We start from the raw sequence: 22,717 nt of genomic DNA, 5'->3' as shown, positions 1-22,717 counted from the left end.
CTGCGACTTCCATCCAAAGAGCTGACTTAACGATGTGATGTATTCGCTGACCTTCATACGACAAGTATGCCCGAACCATTTTAAACCGCATTTCTTATTTTAGTTATTATAATGTAATAATGGAATATGACATCTTCATGATTTACTTTTTTGATCGACATTATTGCTTCATCTAGTTTAAACTAATCGTACTTTTCTTAAGCTCTTGATATAATTTCGTCGGATTTCACATTTCACTTAGTTACCACTTTATCAGTTTTGTTCTCCATGCTATATTACATACTGTTTTAAGACGACAGTCGCACTAGGATATTCCTATATGCCCTTAGGTTTCTCATACAATAACATCATAAAAACGCTGATGATATCATTAAAAGTGCATTAATTCGCTTGTACCAATATTCCGGTCCGGTCAATATTAAATATCGAAATGATACGAAACCATCAATGATCAAAAATAATTTATCGTAGGTATAAATTTATAATTAAAATTCTTATTCACTTCCTAAAATTAACAATATATTAAAATTACGTTTACTTTTAATAATATATATACAGTTTCCTCTAATTTGGCTATATAATAATATTAAATTTATTAAAATACAACAAAACCAATTTAAATATATTAATTTGCGTACACATAGAATTATTAGATTAACATTTAGACTTTATTGAAACTTAATTTCCCATCATTTTTGTCAATTTGGTGAAAGAACTATTACGAACATGAATATATCTTCCAAATAAAGTACTTATAAAATATATACTAGAAAGACATAATATTAGATTTATTATTACTTCAATAACATTATAAACGTTAGTTAATTAAATATATAATGAAAATAATTAGGAATCAAAGAAATTACTTCCGTTCATACAGCCAGAGTAACCATCAATATACTAACCATAGAGTTCAACTGAATAATATATATATATATATATATATATATATATATATATATATATATATATATATATATATATATATATATATATATATATATATATATATATATATATATATATAACAAACGTGATGGATAGGAGACTAATTAATAGAATAAAATACCAACATTAGAACATGACTTTTATTAAAATAAATTACAGTCACACACAGACGACAGATAAAGATAAAGGAGCATATATTACAGAGAAAATGGTAGGAAAGTAAAAATTAAGAAAAATTGAGCAACAAAGAAGCAACAAATGTTTTTATAATAACATAAAACCAAAAAAAACAAACAATATAATATCTAGATAAACAGTATACATTTTATCCTTATATACTAGTTAATTTTACAGCTTATGTACAAGTTGTTTTATTTTTGTTTTGAGTGAGCCAGTTTCTAATTGATTAATATCATTTAAAAATAAAATAAAAACAGGGGGACGTATTGATTTTGCAAACTGAGTGCCAATCTTGATTTAGTATAGTACTACTTCCATTATAGAAAAGTTTCATCATTGATTTTCTGATTCTTCATCCATACTTATCATACTACTTACAATTAACTTTTTTTTATTTTAGTACGACTTCTAGTAGTTTCTCAATACAAATATTTTACGTATACAGTTGTTGTACTCTCGTTCTGAACGATCATAAAATTAACTAAAAAGTATAATTAAAACTAAATATTTGTTAAAAATAATACTTTTCGACCTCACAAAAAATCGTTTTCGTTTCAATTCATCTTATTTTATGTAAGTTCTGAATTACCAATCGGATTGTTTGTGAACGTCATTTTACTTAAACCTAAATGGTACTTTTAGGTACATTATTTACGCACGATTTTTTCATTATGAGTTTTCTTTAAATTCATACCAAGAGGTTCTTCTTGAAATTGTTTTATATATACAGGGCATGTATTTTTACAAAAAAACAAAAACGAAAACACGCTACAGCTTATAGCTATACAAACAGGCAAGAATTTGGAAAAGATTTGATCATATTTACAAATTTCTCGAGACGGTCAAATGAACATTCATCTAAATTACCAGAAGCTTTAATTTAAGTAAATTAACAGCTCTATCAACACTATACTGTAACGAGTTCCAAAATACGTACTTTAAGTGATCTACAAAAATATCTACGACTACACAACGTTTTTTTAGCATCAACATATTAAAATTCGAACGAATCCAACTCTATTTTTTAATCGTGCAATGAGTCTCTTTTAAAGATAATGAAAGAAATGAAACTATTTATTATTACATATACTATACTGGGAAATATTAAAAAAAAAACAAAAATGAAAGCATTAATTCTGCATATACTGAAACCCATATTGCACGAATAAACATATCATTGTCATCATTTTTGAATGAATTTGAAAGAAAAATACAATAAAAAGACCCTGTTTACTATGTAAATATAAAAAAAAGTATACCAAATACACTTCAAGGTTCGTAACTGGTTGAACTTAGTTTTAAACTACAAATATAAACCGTACAAACCTTGACGAACGATTACAAAAATTAAATAATATTAATATTGCGCTAATAAGTTTACAATACAAAAAAGAAATTACTAATAAAAATCCATCTCTAAATCATCTAGTATACTAATTAAGAAAAAAATGCGAGAACATACAAGTTTATTTATTATTGCACATAATCAAGTGCCATGAAAAATCACTTTTTCTCTAAAGCGACTCTAGCCGTAGGATATTGCCGTTTATAAAGAATTTTGATTGTTCGTTATCAACGTCAGTCAATTTGCGCTTACTATCCACACATACTGACGATAATACCAAACGGAATTTAAATATTTTAAAGCACATATAATTTAAAGTATATGTATATAATTCTATGTACAAAATCGTATTTTGTTTAAGTATATAGAAAATCAATTTTTTTCTCAGTCAAAGAAATAATAATTATCGTTACCTTATGATTATTATATAATGCGTAGTCGCTAGGAAATTCATATTTACGTATATCGTTGAATTTATTTTTTACTTGTGTAAAAATATGGCACCGATATCAAATTTTTTACGTATTTCAGTTGCTTATCAGTGGATTTGAACAGAACGACATTGGTTGCTTCGCCCGAACAGAACTCTGAAACCATAAAAAAAACCACGGCAAATATATTCGAAAAATATGTTTTATCATATAGTTTTATACTTTGGATTATAAATATTTTATTTTTATATTTATACACTATCATAACCATTATATTAAATTATACTATGCTTAAACTTTATAAAGAGAGTATACACATTTTTCACAGTTTTTTTTATTAATTATGTTTTGTGTCGGGATACATCCCTATCCCGTCGAGTACGTATATACGGTATATTTTTGTTTCCCTTTTCGGATATAGAGGGCGGCGCTATTTGTCCTTGGCAGTTGGCAACGACACGGCATCATCACTGTTCTGGTACCCTGAAGTTGCGATTGGTTTCTGAAAGGATTCCGAAAAAAAAAAGAACGTTAGTAAAAATCATAGCCAATTTCGATTGTTTAATAACTACTTGATTAATCTATCGATGTACTACAAGCTAGATGAACCAGTTTTAACACAGATATTCTACGTGTATTATAAATGAAAATTGAGTCTATTAAAATAGTTTTTTTAGTTATAGATATTTTAGGATTTCATTTATAATTCATTAAATAATATTAAAATTGGAATTTACAAAGATGCTTGTTCTTGCGACGTATTCATATACCTGTTGGTGATTGGGATTGTAATAAAGAAGGTTCTGTTTCACTTTTATTTAAAATTTAGATTAAACATCATTTAATTGATTAAACAAACGATTTTGATGAATGATCTTTGATGAGCATCACTGAATGCAAACAAATCTATAACAATTTAGGGTATCACTGTACATAATAAAAGCTGTACAAACTTTCGAAAATTATTAAAATGTGCTGTAAATAAAAATTAATAATTTATCTAGAAAGAAAAACTATTGACAACAATTCGTATATTCAAGATTCGTTCATCATTTTAAGAACAATTACTTTCTTCTATTTCTATCAAGCATATTGCATAACTAGTGGATGACGATAAAGTCTCATTCGTCACAATTCAATATAAACTTTTTCCAAAGGAAGTTTGCTTGTATGTAGAAGGCCCAAATTTTCAATTTCTTTTTCGGTACATCTCTTTGTTACACACCACTGATCAGTGGTATTCAACTTGCTTCTTTCTTCTCCTCAACTGCTGTTTTACTTACTTAACGTTGGTTTTGACATTTCTCTATTTACCAATGCCTATCGCTATGTAACCAACGAAGAAGTGCACGATGACCTGGAAATCAAATGGATTTGCGAAGTTATCCAAGATTTCGCCTTAAAATACAAAAGAAGATTACTAAATCATACTAACGTGAAAGCAATACAACTACTGGACAACGCGCAGGATATCAGAAGATTGAAGCGAACCAAACCATATGTACTTATATAAACCTTTAGTGTAAACTATAGCTTAAGTTATTATAATTGTATAATTGAGGAATACATATTGATGTATTTATCTCGCACTCGCCTTGCTTGTGAATTAATCCAAGTACAAATTAAATGTAGTAATTATTAAGATTGTACTAGCATATCTAATAAAGATGCTAATGGTTTTCTAAAAAAATTTCTGTTAAAGTCCAAGAGATGCTGCCCCATCATATCGCAATAGTTGATTTTGGTTTTTACGATTTTCATTCATGTACGTGCGATGTAAATCTAAAAGGAGGGTAAATAACTACCACATGAATTGGCTGACAATATCATTTAGAATCATGCATATTTCTTTCATTGCTTGTCAGGCAAAAAAGAGTTTTCTACTGAGAACAATAGACAGTAGACGATCAAATAAATAATCACAAGTACTTTAATTTTTATTTTGCACCAACTCTATTCTCCAAGAATATTATATAATTAAGTATTATTATGAAGCCTTCACTAATAAATACCATAGATAATTACATATGTTCATTTCCATATTCCGCAACTAGATTTTCGTAGCTCACAGTATATTCTTATTTACTAGCAATTCAAAATTTGTAGCATTTTGTGATCGTTCAACTATATTTCGACTGAAACCCTTTTCGGCAATCCTCATACCTACAATTCATTTTCAGATGCTTCTCTCAACGTTCAAAAAAATCTATCGTCATTTAACTTTCATTCATTCTGTTAGCTTTTAGCTTTTTGTCCATAACCTTGATGAACATGAACATGATGTATAGACAGAATAGATGTTATGTATCATTATTTATCATTATATATATATATATATATATAGTTAATTATCTATACGACAGATAAAAATAAAGAAATAGAGATCAAGACCGTATATTTTTAAGAACTACATTTCTGTGAAACCCCGTGTATATTTTATCTTATAGCTATAATCAGATATTCGAGTCCAACTTTAGGAGTTACCGACTGCCAATCCTATTGTGCCCTTTTCAACCCGTAAGTCCAATGACCATGAAAAAAGAAATAATGGGGAAACAGACAGAGAGGGCGAGAGAGGCCGAGAGCGAGACGGGAAAAAAATGACATAACTTTAATTCGGTCCATAACTCAATGGTGAAAAACTTTTACCGGTACGGCAACACGAAACGAACGTTCTCATTTTAAATTAATTCAACCCCATAAATCACTCACGCCGAAAAAATACGCCCCTATTTTTCTAAAACTCCCGTTATTTTGCGCTCGAACAACTTTTTGGCAAACATGGAAGACGGTATACCTTACGTATACAGGCGTACGGTCCATTTGGGCTCGGCATCGATATCGAACAGTTGAATTTTTATTTTCCAAGTTCGCTTTTTTTTTGTTACAGTCTCGTACATGGTATGGATAGATAAGTATGCGACTGTTCGAGATCAAATAGTTCGAGAGAATATGTATACAATGAATTTTATTGTACCAATATCCCCAAAAAGCGGCATAATAACATTGAAATGCCATATGTACATGGTTCCCACAAATAAAAGTAAAATACTTTCCTATTATGATCGAAAATGTATTTATTTCAGTACAAAAATGAGCAGGTTAATAGAAGTAATGTGCATCACTGATTACTACAGTTTCCCACCCCTTGGGCAATTTTCGAATTCCATCACAAAAAAGTCTCGCGTTTTATATGCAAAGCTGTGAAATAAACCGATAACCTGCCAGCCTGTAAATCATCCTGCAACTCTGCCAACAATCATGAGTATTCAGAAGAAGGCAAATACGACGAATGTGGTAAAATATCCAACTTGAGCGTTTCCAAATATTTTCACAGCTTTTGCAATATAAAATCAGAAGTTATCCTATCACCGGGACTATTTTCGCATTTTCTTTGTAATTCCGGACTCAAAAGAATTAATTATGAAATATGCTAATCACATAGCAGGATATCTGTTTACGAACATCATAGAAATGAGGCTTACAAAAGCTCACAAAGAACCATGTCGAGAAGAATAGGCAAGATAGTGGCCCTCACTTTGGGCAGCTTAACACCTAAACTTCACTTCAAAATGATGACACTTCAAGATTCTTGCGATGGTTCCATTAGCTGCTGTGAGTGCGAAATGATCAGTTAGATTCATTTGAGATTCAAGCTGATATTCGCCAAGGGGATGACGTCTCTACATCATTTAGCCACACAGTAATGGATTCAACAAAAAGTTAATGAAACAAGGCTAAAGCAATTACGCAATTAACATACGTGACACTCCGAATTGATCAAGGTAAAGGAGCTAATAAGGACTACAATGCGGCTCTTCCCAACTTACATCTTGCCAATTGTTTTGCATGGTACCAAGACTAGAACTCTATTACAGTATGATTTCTGTAAGTTTAAGGTATTTTATATGCAATTATGGCAAATTCTACATGCTTCTCCAGAGGATGATATTGGAAATGAATCATTTAGTTAACATGCGACAATCACTGCAAATATGAGGAATAAATCGAGTCGTAGCTTACAATTGTTGCGAGATGTCTGTCAAATGAAAGCCGTGAAATCGATTTTTTGGAATGGGACACGCAGTCAGCAGTTTCGAAAAAAAAATAGAATAAAGCTCACAAAAATCAATTCAAAAAAAGGAAAACAAATATCGTTCGAAGCTAGAATGGCTGCGGCCAATCGTCAAGTCCTTCAACACCAATTCCTGCATGTTGGATGAATATTAGATATTATTCTCGAACGCCGGCTATCGATTGATGATGATGTTTTTAAACAGCATTTAAACGGCTGCAGGAAAACGGAAAGTGAAAGAGAGCCTTTTAAAGCGTTAATGCTTCCCTTTATAAAGTATTGTTCCAATGAATTCAAACAGGAAAAATTAAATTTTAGTATAACTTTGAATAATTCTACATGCTTTTTGCGCCCTAACTAGGAGCTTCGTCGAATAATGCTTCTAATTTTGTGACTTTTTTCCATCCGAAGCAAGGTCTGCCTTTAGCAATAAAATCACCTTTCTTAAAACGTTGAATTCCTTATATAATTCAGAGTTAGAGAGTTATTGAGAATTATTAATAGAGCTTATATTAAGTATTCTATGTAATTCAGTTGCACTTTTCAGTCAATTAAAGTAAACAACTGTAAAAGTTGCTTGTTAACATAAACTTTAACTGAAATTTTTTTACTGTTCTTGTTGGTATAGGGATGTAAATATACAATAAATAATAATAAATATACAATTGTAAAAGACACAACGAACATTCTGGTTAACAGGATGGAGGTAATGAAGCTGGAAGTGATCAGTTACAATTAATATGTTAGAATCGAGCTGATATTCTACAAGTTCTTCTCATCTGCCATATTTAGCACTCTTACATGAAAGAGATGTTGCTAAAATGATAGGAACAAGTACAGTAAAGTAATGTTAATGAAAATTAATAAACTCTCATCAATATAAAAGCATCTATATATCATAAATGTAAATTAATATAGCAATATAGAACGTGAAAAACAAATCATAGGGCAAAAATGATGAATAAAATTAATGTACTGATATATAATAGAAAATATCATCTTCAGTTGCATAAAGGAAATAACCCTCTTTAAATATCTTATATCTATTCATAAATAGTCCGCATGCTAATCTTCTCCGTCCCCTAACTCATTCCGATCTCATTTTATTCATGTCTTGACCTAGTATTTTCGAAAATTCTTTACCCGATGCCAAATAAATCCTCCTTGAAATACTGACGAATGTAGAAGCTACAAACTACAATAAAACGTCCTTATCCAGCCGGTTATATTCCCTTCACGATCCGGTATCGGGGAAAACTACCAAATCCGGACAGAATTTTGTTTTATCGGGGATTTTAAAATATTCGGGACCCGAACCGGTCGCGCCCAATTTTAAACATTCCTCAGCTCTCAAAATGTTGTAAAACGTCCCTGAATCAATAGCAAGGATGCTGAAGATACGATCCTGTCAAGGGCTTGTTATTTTTTGAATTTATTTCAAAATAATCAGTTATTCTTTTATAACCTGCATAGATTTGAAGGAGAATGATGGAAATATTTCGCTATTATAGATTATATCACTAATATTATCTTGCTGATCGAGTCGATTTTTCTTTAAAACAATTTTTAATCAATAGATAAAACAGATAAACAAGTACACCATATTAAACAATTTGTAATAAATTTTTCTGGAACTTTCACTTTCTATATTTATAAAATAAAATGAATCCAGCGAATCTTATTATTTTTTGGAAACCTCAAACCTGTTGTGTATTTTGAATTATTGTCCAGAAATATAAGTTTAAAAATAAATTCTGGTCAAACTACACAAGGAGTATATTATGCAACTACAACGTGGGCCAAAAGTCCCGCTACCATTTTGATTGCCTATAGCTTTGCTCAAAGAAAAGATAAGTAAGTTTGGTTTTCCTAAAAAGTTTATTTGATCTTTACATTTTTTTCGTTATGATCGTTATGGCATTTTTCATGACATCTCCTGTAACATCTGAGGCTGAATTTCTTTAATTTCGTGACGAATATTATCTTTAAGATGTTGAATCGTTTGAGGCTTATTCACATAGACTTTTAATTTTAAAAAAACCCATAACAAAAAGTCTGGTGCTGTTAAATCCGGAGATCTGGCTGGCCATGCTAAATCTCCACTTCGCGAAGTTAGTCCTCGTGGAAAAACGTCATTCAATAATTGACCAGTTGAACGAACTGTGTGTGCCGTGGCCCCATCTTGCTGAAACAACATGTTCTCCGGTCCTTGCTCTTCCATTTCCACAATGAAATGTAGTAAATACAGATATATGCATAAATTCAACACTAACTAAATAAATTATAGCATTAAACATTCTAAATTTCTTATTGTTTCATTATTATTTAATTAATATTTCATTAAATATTCAAAATTATAAATATATGATTATTTCACGGGTTGTTTCTTCTTTCTCCAAATAAAATATAATTGTTAAAGTTTATATCATCGCCATACAAGCTTATCTCCAATAATTCCTTGGAAACCGTTCGAATCGTGTCAACAATAATTCGCTGATAAACGACAATCGATGCAAAATCGACGGATATCCAAGTCAAGCTGCTCATTCAGTGAAGAGCTGTATCCTTTCCAAATATTCCATTTAAATATATATCTTTAATGAGCTATCGCTAACTTCATTAGCATGATACCGATCAGACGGTCCCGTTTCAATCAAGCTGAGAACACGACGGTGGTCGCGTCAGAATGATACGAGGGCCCACCTTGAGGAATTTTTATTAATCAATTAACTACAATAATTTTTTATTTTGATATGTTACTTGGTGACAATTCATACACTCTAATAAATATGGAAGACGGATAACGTGTTATAAATGGATATCAATGCTCTACGAAACCTTATTTACAACAAATTCATCAGATTCACCAAAAGACTACATCAGTTAATTAATGTAAAACTATTAATAAATTAACAAATAAATTTATAAATAATTAATAAAAACTAGGCCAATAAATTAATTTTAAATAGTTTACAAATATATTTGTTACAACATCTTTATTAGATACGCTTAGTACAATCTTAATTTACAATTAATTTATTATTACTTTTAATATGTACTTGGATTAATTAACAAGCAAGACGAGTGCGAGAAAATACATCAGTATGTATTCCTCAATTATAAAATTATAATTATTTATTAGTTATTAACTAATAGCTATAGTTTACACTTTATACAAGTTCGTATGGTTTTGTTCGCTTCAATCTCCTGACATACTGCGCGCTGTCCAGCAGTTGTATTGCTTCCACGTTTCGTGTTTCAAGGCGAAATCTTGGATAAATTCGCAAATTCATTTGATTTCCAAGTCATCGTGCAGTTCTTCGTTGGTTACATAGCGATAGGCATTGGTAATCAATCGAAGAACCTTGTTTTGACAGCGTTGTATGACTAGTTGATTTGAATTTTTAGTGCAACCCCATACTTGCATCCCATAGGTCCAAATTGGCTTTATAATTGTATTATAGATCAACCTCTTTACTTTTAGATCAAGTTGAGAGTATTTTCTGACTAACCAGTATAGTTGTTTAATTTTGGTTCTAAAGTGTTTTGCTTTTTGTCTAACGTGATGCTTCCAATTTAATCTACCGTCAAGATGGATTCTAAAGTATATTGAGTGATATAATTAAGTTTTTATTATTTCGCCTCAATACAAAATTAACGTGGACCCAAATCTGTCAGCTATTAAGTTGAATTTTCCAATCTTTCGTCCATTTGTAGATTTTGTTGACTGCCATTTGCACTTTTTCTATTGCCCTAGGCAGAGATATAATAATTGTATCGTCAGCAAAAGTTCCAAGAAGTGTTTATTTTGTTGTTGGAATGTCAGCAGTGCAGAGCGCAGATACAGGGAGTTCCTAAGACGCTACCTTGTGGAACTCCAGCCGAGATAATATTAAATGTTGAGAACGACATTTCGTGCGATACTCTAAATTTTCTTCCGAATAAATATGACTCCAGCAATTGACAATAGTTACGCGGTTACAGATTAATCCCAAATGCTAAACCCGATCAAAAGCTTGTGAGACATCCAGGAATATTGCAGAGCAGTATTTCTTTTTCTCAAACGCTCTTTCAATAGCCGCAGTTACTCTGTGCACTTGATCGATTGTTGAATGGTGACTTCAAAAACCAAACTGGAAATTTGGTATTGTTACCAAATGTTTAACACGTTTAAATATTAGTTTCTCAAATAGCTTTGATATTCCAGCTAGTAGCGAAATAGGCCTGTAAGATTCGACTTGTTCTGCGGATTTATCAGGTTTTTCGATCATAATTATTTGTGCCACCTTAAAACATTCCAGAACATGCTTCAGCCTTAAACAGGCATTAAATATATATGTAAACATGACGATTGCTTTTCGTGATAGTTCTTTCAATATTCCAGGTGAAATGTCATCTATACCAGGTGTCTTTTTAGGATTGAGGTTATCAATTTTAAAGGCAAAGTTATCCATGGTAGATTCTATATCATTAGGTCGAAATATGTTAGCTAAGTATTGTGCGAACAATTCAACTTTTTCGTTGTCTTACTTGTGAATTAATGCAAGTACAAATAAAATGTAGTAATACATTAATTTATAATTAAGATTGTGCTAAACTTATCTAATAAAGATGTTACCAAAAAAAACTTTTGCGTATAAATTCATATACTTGAAATAACAAAATTGTTCATGCCCATTCGAGTATCTTAGTTTTGGTTACTATCCCTGGTATTTATTTTCACTTGTTAACATCGCCGTTTCGATTACATACAACCGTGGCGACATTTTGAACCGGCACCGTCGTCGTTAGCGCGGATCAGAAACGCGATAAATCAAAGTCCAGGCCGCCGGGAACGTAGAAGGGAAGATTGAGCAGGGATCCGACTCCTCTACCTGGTAATAAGTCAAACGTCGAGCTTGTTTAGATGAAAAAGACAAGGCGGGAAGGTTCTTATCTATCCGCGAGACGACGGAGCGAACGAACATGTCCATGACCGGGTGGGTGGGTGTTGCCTAGCTCGAAAATTTTGTCAGAGAAAAATCGGTAGGCGTTGCCCATCCTGGCGGCGTAAAATGGTCGAAACAAACGAAATTGAGACGAATTCGGTTAAGACGAGACAACGGTGGAGCTTATCTCGAAGAACGGCCAAATGTGGTTGACGTAGGTGACATATTAAATCATCCGGTTCGCCTTGGAGTATGACTATTTTCGTTTCAAACGCGCTGAGATCTTATTTAGATCTCAGCCGCTTGTTTCGTCGTGATTCATCGCCGTGCTTAACTGTAATCTATTCGAAATGTATACCCATCGATAATGGAAATTAATTATAAAAACTAATTATGCATGTCACTTAAGACCAATGTAAATAAAACCGATTGTGTCAAAATGTCGAGATATAGTTTAATTAAAAACAAATATCTTTCAAACTCAAAATCAAATTACTAGGAAAAATATTTAGTTTTTTACGAAAATTAATAAATACAGACATACGCTTAAATTGGGCACTAATTAAACAAGTTATAATAGCATTAAACATTCTAAATTTCTTATTGTTTCATTCTTATTTAGTTATTATTTTATTAGAGATTCAAAAATTATAAAATATCAACAAAAAAAATTATAAAATATAACTTGAACAATCAACGAACTCAACTCAATTGAAGAAATGCCTCTCACTATATCTTTAAAAAGACTGAAAACTAAAAAGTAAAATATTTTAGTAACAAAAAATGTAAAACGATACAAGAGAAAATATTGTGACCAGTTAAAATATTAGCTTCTTAAATTAGCTTGGTTATTCAGAAATTGGACGATAATTTTGCCAAACGTTTATAAAAAAATATGATGAATTACAATCATTGATTTTATAGAACAAAGATGATGTAATATCTGATATATAATGTCACTGTTAGTCACACATGGTACTGTCATTCATATATAGTATTATTGAAGCGTTGTAAAATAACTTTATTGTTAAATCACATGTACATATAATTAAATGTTTGCATGTATTTTGATCAGCAATAACTATTACTGATAATACTAACTATATAAACAACTATTAAATTTGATGATTCTGACACACATCTACATAAAATAACGGCTTTGAGTTGTTATTTAATGAATCTATGTAGTATTATTGAGTTATTCCGTGTATACAGAAACTAATCCTGGTACGCTCGCAATTAACATGTTCTACATTCTTTACTCTTTACTGCTTACTGTTATGATTTGAGGAAAACTTCAACTCAAGCTATCTAACATTTTCAAAAACTAACCTTAATGCCGATTCGTCGTATCCCAATATCGATTTTGGTTTCAGCAATTCAAAATGGCTATATTGATGTCAATGGCAAAAAATGTTTGGAAGTCAAAAAAATTCAAAGGCAATGTATTCAATGTATATTGGAAGATAATCGAGTACAAACTCTCCAAGAACTTCAGACAACCAGATCTGAGACCGCTGAGCAGGTGACGAATCAACTGTTTTAGATGTTTACATGCGATGAAAAAGGGCCAAAATGAGGAAATATGGATACGACATAAGTTAAGTGCAACAACTCATTCATTCACACGTTGCAAAAGTTGTGAATGATACGCTGTATTGTATATTAAAGCATATGATTAACATTTGTTCAGGCTGATGTAGTATAACACACAGTTTTGAAATGCTGAATAACCGACATTGTTCTATCGATATAGTATGTTACCAGAAATATGGGAAAAAGTTGTAAAAATATTGTGATAATATTTCTCACCAGGCACCCTTTTGACGCGAAAAAAATAATCAGAACAAAAGCAAGCATAACAAAAGTTTCTCTTTCAATGCTCAATACCTTCTGTTTCAATAACTAAAACCCATGAGTAGGAACAAATCTTCCAACATTTCGGATCTCAAAAGGGTCACAATCATAGAACACATTTCCAACGCTACTCGATGATTTTCTATGAAATAAACAAGTAAAAGTTAAACTAGCCATAAATTCAGGGCACGGAAATTATTTCATAGTGTTAATTATATATAACTCATAGTATTTTTTTCGATATGTATAATTTCTTCCATAATTTTTATTGTTTTATTGCAAGAAGCAGATAATGCTAATTGTAAATATATTGTGAGGGCCAGAAGCTTTGCAAACTGTATAACAATAAAAATAAAGTTAGCAGAATATCTACGACAGAAATCAACAAATTATTGTGCTCTTGACAAGCGATCCATAAATACGTATTTTTCCACATAAGCGAAAAGTAAACACTGCAGCAATATGGTCGTAACAAAGTTAAATCAACTGCAAGGCAACTGAAACATGCACAACATGTTAAATGGGGCGACAAATTTCGTTCTTCGGCACCGGTCCAACGTCAAGGCGCATATTCGTCGGAGGACGCGGGGTTTTGCGCGTAACAGGGCAGACCGAGGAGTGAGTGTAGCGGCGGAACGGGCGTCCGTAGACGAATGAGGGCTCAGATAAATGCAAAAATCCTGATATACGATCGCCCGTATCGTTTGCGTTGTAAATAGGAACAGAAAATTTATCTGAAGCCGGCGGAGGATTTTGTGCTTTCGCGCGGAATTGCCCCGGATCTTCGGGCCTGGATGGATTTGGCTCAATTTGAATCGAATGGCTTTATGATAGTTCATTTTAAAAGCAGTTTTTGATATAATATCGGAAATATTTAAATCGCCCTCTCTTTTTCTCTGCCTTCATCTTGATTCAAACTTTTCCAAATATAAATGTGTGTTTTATATCTAATAGCAACTTTTCGCATAATATCTTAACTCTTTAACGAATAGCTAGTAACTGAATCAGGTAGTAAAACTTCAAACATTTGGCAAACAACCATTTAGATCAAGAACATTCCTGAAAAGTTTGCAAGAAAGTAATTTCAGTATTTGTTTGTGCTTTGATCACTTTTTCACTTTAAAAGCGTATCGATCTGCTAGACTAATCCATGACTTTTTGCCCATAGAACTGTCGTAGTACACCACTATTCCTTGCCAGTCACAATATTCATCAAAAAAATTTTTTTGGGTGAAAAACAATGAATTTGTATTTACTAAAATAGTTGATTCATTAATTGAGAACCCATCTGAAACTTCCTTGAGAGCCTGAGCTGGTCATCATTGTCAACTTCAACATCAGCAACTTCTTTTTTGGCCCTCAATGACATTATTTGCCACTAACAACAAAATCACAAATCAGTTTTATATCATTGAAGCTAAAACCAATATTAGGATTGAGTGATGGACCTCGGCAGCAAATTTCTTCAAATTAAACAGCAAAAGTATGAATTAGCGTCTACATAAACCGACTTACTACTATTATTTTATGTAAAGAATTATCAAAACCATCGAATTTAACAATTAGTTGTTTCACAGTTGAATAATAATCACATTGATACGTCGCATTAGTTTAAAATATTTAATAATTAAGATGTGATGACATAAGAAGTTTCATAAAGCTTAATATGTTAATATTTCATTACATCGCGAGGCCTAAAGTGATAAGGATTTTAGTGACGCCAAATTTTGTATTTTGCGGTCCTCTTTTCACGATCTATAATTTACCAACCCTCACTATTAAGTTAACTAACTGGCGAATGAACCCTTAAACTGTATGCACCTTATTCAGAACACCTTCGGTCTTTTCCATCTTCATTTATAACGTATCCTAGATACTTGTTGCTTATCTGATTTTACACTCTGCTATAGACAATTATAAACATAAATACCTATGACCTGAGCGTTAATGATTAACTATAACAAAAATAGAAACAAAACGCTACCAAGTCAGCCTAATATTACATATTGATAATAAAAATCCCAGCAATCATGAAAAGCGAATTATGTTTTTAATAAGTCAAAGTTATTGAGTCTGAAAACAAATATGCTATAAATACCAGTGGACCCAATCAACCCTAGCCATTCAACTAGAGAAAGAATAATTTCCTTTCACGAATATTATATTTTACTGTACTGTATCAAACAAACAGTCTCTTATTAGGGAATGAATAAAATCTGCTAAAGAAAGCAATCTCTCTGTAGGTCCTAATGAGCGCAAAGTTGTATTGTTAAATCTGGTAATGTTATTTCCAGTCACTATTTTATGTTTTTTGTAATTTGCCTCGAATGAATTTCAAGATCGAATTGCTTATTTGCTATGATGCTTTTTGCCAACCAATGCATTTTGTAACTAGGGTGGTAGCATGAGGCCAAATTAACTGAACTGACAGTTTAAAAACTTATGAAACATTAAAAAAATCCCTTTGATGGTGGCTTTATATTTGACATAAGTTTCTCGAACGTTATCATGAACACTACTGATTCTCATATCCAAATATTCGTGAATGATATGATGTACAGGTTCAGTTGATATATTTAGAGTGTCTGCTATTTCGTTCAATTTCATTTTACGGTCATTCAAACCATTTTGTGGATTTAAAAAATAAATGTTTTCGTCGGTAACAACCTCTTTTAGGCGTCCACTGCGTTCACCGTCTTCGGTGCTCATTTCACCACGTCTAAAATTAGCATACCAATCCTTGATGGTTGATATTCCTGGGGTAGTGTCTGGAAACTCGGCATCAAGACAAGTTTTTCTTTCAACTGTATTTTTTCGCTTCAAAAAGCAATATTTTATCAACACGCGAAATTCCTTTTTATCCATTTTTTTCACAAGAACAAAAGTTGCTTCACTCAAAATTTTATAATTCATAAACTAATGATCCCACAGCTGTCAAATGTATACACGCATCTTCAGAGGGATAGGGCTAACTGAAAAACTTATGGATTTAATTTTAGTAGCGCCATCTATGTGTCAGGACGGGAACTTTTCAATTGACCTGTTACATATTTATATTTCAATTACGTATTTTAGTAAATTATACTTCAAATACCCCACCTGTATTTAAACAAAAAAATTTCCCGGATTATTAGTCAACTATCTCGCACTAAACAGATGTAATCAATAAACATAACTTGGACATGACCATTATGCGGTAGTTCTGTAGGTTCGCCCTTACGATCGCACGAAAACCCAACCGCTAATGAGCTTTCCGTTTCCTTGGCCGATCTAACTGGTGATCGTGGCGTTCGAGAGACCCGCGAGATCGAGGAATCGAACGAGATCAGAGATTGTCAACAACGTCTCAATACGTCTTTCGGCGACTGAACATGTGCCGTACCATGTTAGAGATAACGACGCTACATGGTAGAGCCGTGTAACCAAATCACGTTTTTGTCGTGTAATTTTATAGCGAAACCACGAAAGGTATTGCCGCTTCATTACAACCTCTCCTTTTCTCCATCTCTCTCTCTCTCCCGTCTGTTTATATTCGTCATTTATATAGCACTGATATCGATATCCATTAAATTCTTAAAAACTCTTGCGAAAATATAATCAAATAATAATTGAAGGTGTGGATATTAATATTAAGGGGGTACTCCAACCTAGAAATTCGAAATTGTTTTTTCTTCATGTTTTCAATACGTAACCCTTTAACAATATGCTTTCTGAGAGCATTTTTCAATATATAAATTCGTTCCAGAGATATAGCTGTTTTAGTGACGTGGTATCTAAACCAGTTCGTAACTCACCCGAAACTTTAAACGCGTTTTTCTCGAAACGGTTGACAGGATATCTCAAGTTCTATTGAACCTTCTACTACTTAAAAGGTTTTTCTATATATTCCTCTATCGTTGACAACAATATTTCTTATTTTTTTATTTTTAATTGGATGATTAAAAAATGGTGAACAGGCGGGTCTTTGAGACACCTCACTTGACCAGCCTTTTTTGAATCTTTAATTTTTTTTATTTTTTGTATATATTTTAAATATTAGTAAGCAAAAACTTGTAAGATGTAAAAATATGGTTCAGTTATTTATTTCACTTCAAGAAATAACTAAAATGACTATAGTAACTCCTTAATATCAATATGTTCGGGCATACCACCTGTATTTGCTCAACTATATTGATCATTATTTGTTCTAGAAATTGTTATTTAGTTCTAAATTTAGTGCTATCAATTTATTCGATCTATTTAAAACATTTTCAGACTTGTTTAACAAATTATATTTCTGGTATTCAACAACATTCCAAATAACAGTCATTATCTAATTTATCAACTGAATTACTCGACACGAAAAATTACAGTAATATATTTTTGTAGTTTTTTAATAAATTTTGGAAGCATAAAGAAAATAATCCACCTTTGACTACCATAAGGTTGTTGAATTTTGGAAATATTCTGATGTAAATAATTGGGAAGAATACCTTAGAACTTTAACTCACTAAAAATATAATTGCAGTTGGTCATAAATGCGTTCAATAAATTCCTCACCAAAAATCGAAGCTAAGTTATATTTTAGCGCAATTTTTAATTAAGATCCTTTTTGAATAACTGACACCAGTACGTCCTCACCTTTTGAGAACGTACAAATAACCGTTAAAAAAAAACATTAAAAGAGATAATAATACATCTTTAGAAGAATCCCGAAATGTAATAGGCAACCCTCCCATAAAAGATTTTTAAAAATAATTATAAATTATTTCTTTTGTTTATGTATTTATGCCAAATAAGCAATATATTTATTTATAGTTATAAAAATAAATATAACATGAACAATATTAACGAAATATCAACGAAAATAAATATGGATAACCATTTGTATTTATTTCATTTACAAGTATTAAATTATAATACTAAATCAAATATTTAGTTTGATATGGAGACAAAGCATAATATATGATAATATTTTAAATACTATGATATAAAACAATATTATATATAGTTTGTTTAGACCCAGAATACAGAACGAATCAATATTGTACGTCCATTCTTTTAATTTATTTAATTCGTTGATTTTTGTGATTGTTTTTTCAGCTGATGCTTTGTTCTATTATTGAACCACCTACTATACCGTCAATAGTAATTAAATTATGCAGAAACGAGCTGTGGGAAATATTAACCTACGAAACAAGGCATACTAAATTATTTCGCAAAACAAACTAAGAGCACGTAATAATAGGTAAGTTTAAACAATTTAACAATGAAAAAGATCCAACTCGACTCAATAACCACGATACGTAAATATTTACGCGCAATAGAACAACTAGTTAACAGACGAAAACAGATGATAAAAATACCTCTGGCGCGCATCGATTGTTTACAACGCCGCCCGAGATAGAGACGGACACAAACGGGAATTATTTATATTAGATTCCATAGACGTGATTTACGAACGATATCGAAAAGTTATTTGTTAAGACCCTAGGCGAACGCACACAGACACACACACGCGAGATTTACGATCCCTGCGAAATATCAATCTTATCAACGAAAAAAATAATTCAAACCCGAGACAGTGTCTCTCTATGCGTCTCGCTCTATCCGGCTCGTTCCGTCCCTTTCCAGTTTTTTTCATTCGCTTCTCCCGCGCCATTTGTTTGGATTCGACCCGGCTATAATTAATCACCGTGTTTATAAGGCCGTTGATGGAGACCTTGCAGTATAAATCTTTAAAACCGTTTTTCTCCGGCACGCAAAACTACACGGGGTAAAGGTGGCCGTGGACGACGCGACCCGTCGGTCAAATAGGAAATAGCAAATTTACACAATGTTAATGCAAATCAATAGGGCTATTACTGGACGGCGACGGATAAATCATTAAACTCCGTGATTTGATACATTAAGATGCCCGTCAGTTAGGGCAATTTATAGATGGTTCGAATGAAACATGAACTCGACATAGTTCAGACGTAGGGTAACAGGAATAGTTAATATTGATATTTGATGTACGCTAATGGTATGTATTTTCGTTCATATTTGTTGAATATATCTAAACTGACTGATCACACTGTACTCCGAACTTCATGTGATCTTAGAACATTCGAGCCAATGATCTTAAAAAATTAATTATGAAAATACCAATGATAGATCATTGCAATAAGTACCTCGTATCATGTACCTCGTACAGCTTAGTGTGAGTAAAAGAAGTGATGAATGACAATACTTGAAAATTGAATTAGAAATTAAGCTTTTGCAAATCCTGAAAACAAAATATTATCATATATTAGGCTGCCTGCTGCTATATTATTATATAATTCGCTTAATTGTCAACTGTAATTGTTCTAACCTTATTAGTAATGCACGATAATAAACATTAAGACAAATTGATGACATAAAGAAAGTAAAAGTTATGAATACTTCAAGAGTACTTATATTTGTTATATTCTTACGAAAGATGACGTATCAATCACACAAATTTACACTAAAATTTGTTACACGTCTTCTGCCAAAGTAGTCTCTAATAATTTAATTAATGTGAATAATGTTTTAAATATATGTGAGCATACGCCGTTTACTGACCGTAAGTAGTTGGCATGAGACGTCCTTTGAATATACCAAGAAATATGGAGATCCCCCCCACACACCGAAAAATATGTTGAGCGGCCGCCAAATCAGGACAGTCTTGGCACGAGTGTGGCCTGAGGTAGAAGGAAGAATCCTAATTCAAGCGCAATTGTATGAGCTTCTAAGCTGACTCCTCGAATAATCCAGAGTAGGATCTAGTATTTTTATTATAAAAATCATATGCCCACCCTGCATTTTCACAAAAATATAACAAATTAATTCAAATTAGCTTTGGGAACTATCGACTGTTATCACTCGACAGTTGCCAAATCAAATTTAAATATTAATATACTGAATGATATTGACAATATTTTTAGTATAATACACTAATTATTGTGATATTGGCAGCTTTAACCTTGTAAATAATGTGCCGAATTTATACTTATACGTAAATATAGGGTTTAATGTTTTGTATGTAATGTTAATGCAAAAAACAGTGTGCTTTAATATAGCAGTCTTCGGGAACTCTCATTTTAAATTATTTAATAATTTATTATTAAATTACAATTACTTATTAATGGAATAGGGTAAAATTAAAAAAAAATTATTGAATAATAAGATACTCTTTTGACCCTATTTATCTTATTTTTTCAACCATTAGGTCTATTTTTGATTGGCTTTTGAATCTTAAATGTCTTTAATTGACATTCAATGAATAATATTTTTGAAACATTTCTCTTTAACGATAAATAAAATGATCATCTTATTTAAAAAAAGGGTGCAAAAAATTTTAAAATTAAAATAAACCAATCATATTTATTACATTAGGTCATTGTTTTCAGGTCAACCAGAACATCAGTTTGGGTTTCGCAATAAGCTTGGGACTATAGAACACGTGCACAGGCTTGTAAACAAAATAAACACTGACCTAAATGCCAAAAGATATTGTTGGCTGCTCTTCTAGATATATCTCAGGCTTTTGACAAAGTATGGCATACGGGCTTGCAAGTTAATCTAAAGAAACTTCTCCCTCATCCGGACTATCAGATTCTAAAATTGTATCTCACTGATAGCCATTTTACTGTAAAATAAGGCGATGAACATACCGAATTACATCCAATATATTCAAGAGTTCCGCAAGGTAATGTACTGGGTCCAGCACTTGTATCTTCTGTATACGGCCGATCGGCCCACCACAAAAATAACTACTGTGCCAACATACGCAGACGACACGAAGTAATCTTCGCATCCCATGAAGACCCAATCGCAGCATCAATAAACCTACAAACCCATCTGGATCAAATACAATTGTGGTTAAAGACATGGCGCATTAAAGTCAATGAAACAAAATCCACCCATGTAATGTTTACCCTGCGTAGAAGAACATGTCTACCAGTGAATATCAACTCCCCCAAGCAGCGCAAGTTAAATATCTTAGTATGCACTTAGATCGACGCCTAACCTGGAAGAAGCACATACTCTCTAAACGAAAACAACTTCGACTGAAAATATATCAAATGTATTGGCTCGTCGGTCGCAAATCCAAGTTATCATTTAATAACAAGGTGTTGCTGTATGAGTCTTTACTCAAGCCTATTTAGACATATAGAATCCAACTATGGGGTACCGCTAGCAAATCTAATATATCCATCATTCAACGGTTCCAAAATAAAATGTTGCGTGCCATTGTTGATGCTCAGTGCATCCCAATGTACTGGCTAATCAGCTAAATATGCGACGTGATAGTGAAGTGCGTAGCCTAAAACTTTTAACACCACCTGATCTGATTACTGGACTTATGTAGACTTTAGAATAAGCTTGACATATGTAGACTTTAGAATAAGCTTTAGAATAAGACTGAACTGAACTGAACTCTACCGCTCAGAGATCGAAGCAATTATCTCCGTCCTTTCCTCTCTCGAAACTGATACAGGAAGGAAATCGTACATCTTCTTTAATTAGGGAGAAATGGCGGAAGTGTGCATTTGACTAACAAAAGTAATTACTATTATCAGTTGATAACTTTATTGACTATTGACTAGACCAAATGTTTTCTCTGTAATACAATATCGACTATAAATAATTTATCGACTGTAAAATAATATTCACTCTAATGCCTCTAATGCTAATTAGTTTTTATGACAAATGTTTTTCAATTTAGTTCCTCTTAGTTAAAATATTATAATTATTAATTAATAAGTAAATATTGTAATATTAAAATGTTGAATTGAATCAAAGGTGAATTGGTGATTTTGCATCAGTATATATATTTATCTCTTTTATTTTCAGATTATATAAGTGTAACTTATTATTTCTTAGTTTAAAGAAATCTACACTTGATAGAAAGCTAATTCTTGTTAAATGAAGATAAATAAACTGTTATGAGTGAATTGAAAATAGA

General features: G+C 31.9%; 1 protein-coding gene across 2 annotated transcripts in view; it reads right to left on the bottom strand.

Moving 5' to 3' along the window:
• Nucleotides 1-1,074: 1,074 nt before the first annotated feature.
• The window catches only part of Ubx (ultrabithorax), a 349,089-nt gene continuing 327,446 nt past the window's right edge, over nucleotides 1,075-22,717 (bottom strand). For both annotated transcript variants that reach the window (XM_076410239.1, XM_076410231.1), the window contains one exon: nucleotides 1,075-3,406. The gene's annotated coding sequence lies outside the window, so the exon portion shown is untranslated. The remainder of the gene's footprint in view (nucleotides 3,407-22,717) is intronic.

This window comes from Rhynchophorus ferrugineus, unplaced genomic scaffold (genome assembly GCF_030347505.1).
Source record: "Rhynchophorus ferrugineus isolate W39M unplaced genomic scaffold, kcgeb_rfMv2 rfM1, whole genome shotgun sequence".
NCBI classification, from domain to species: Eukaryota; Metazoa; Arthropoda; class Insecta; order Coleoptera; family Curculionidae; genus Rhynchophorus; species Rhynchophorus ferrugineus.
The sequence above is the reverse complement of the archived record's forward strand: the minus strand, read 5'-3'. Positions and strand labels throughout refer to the sequence as shown.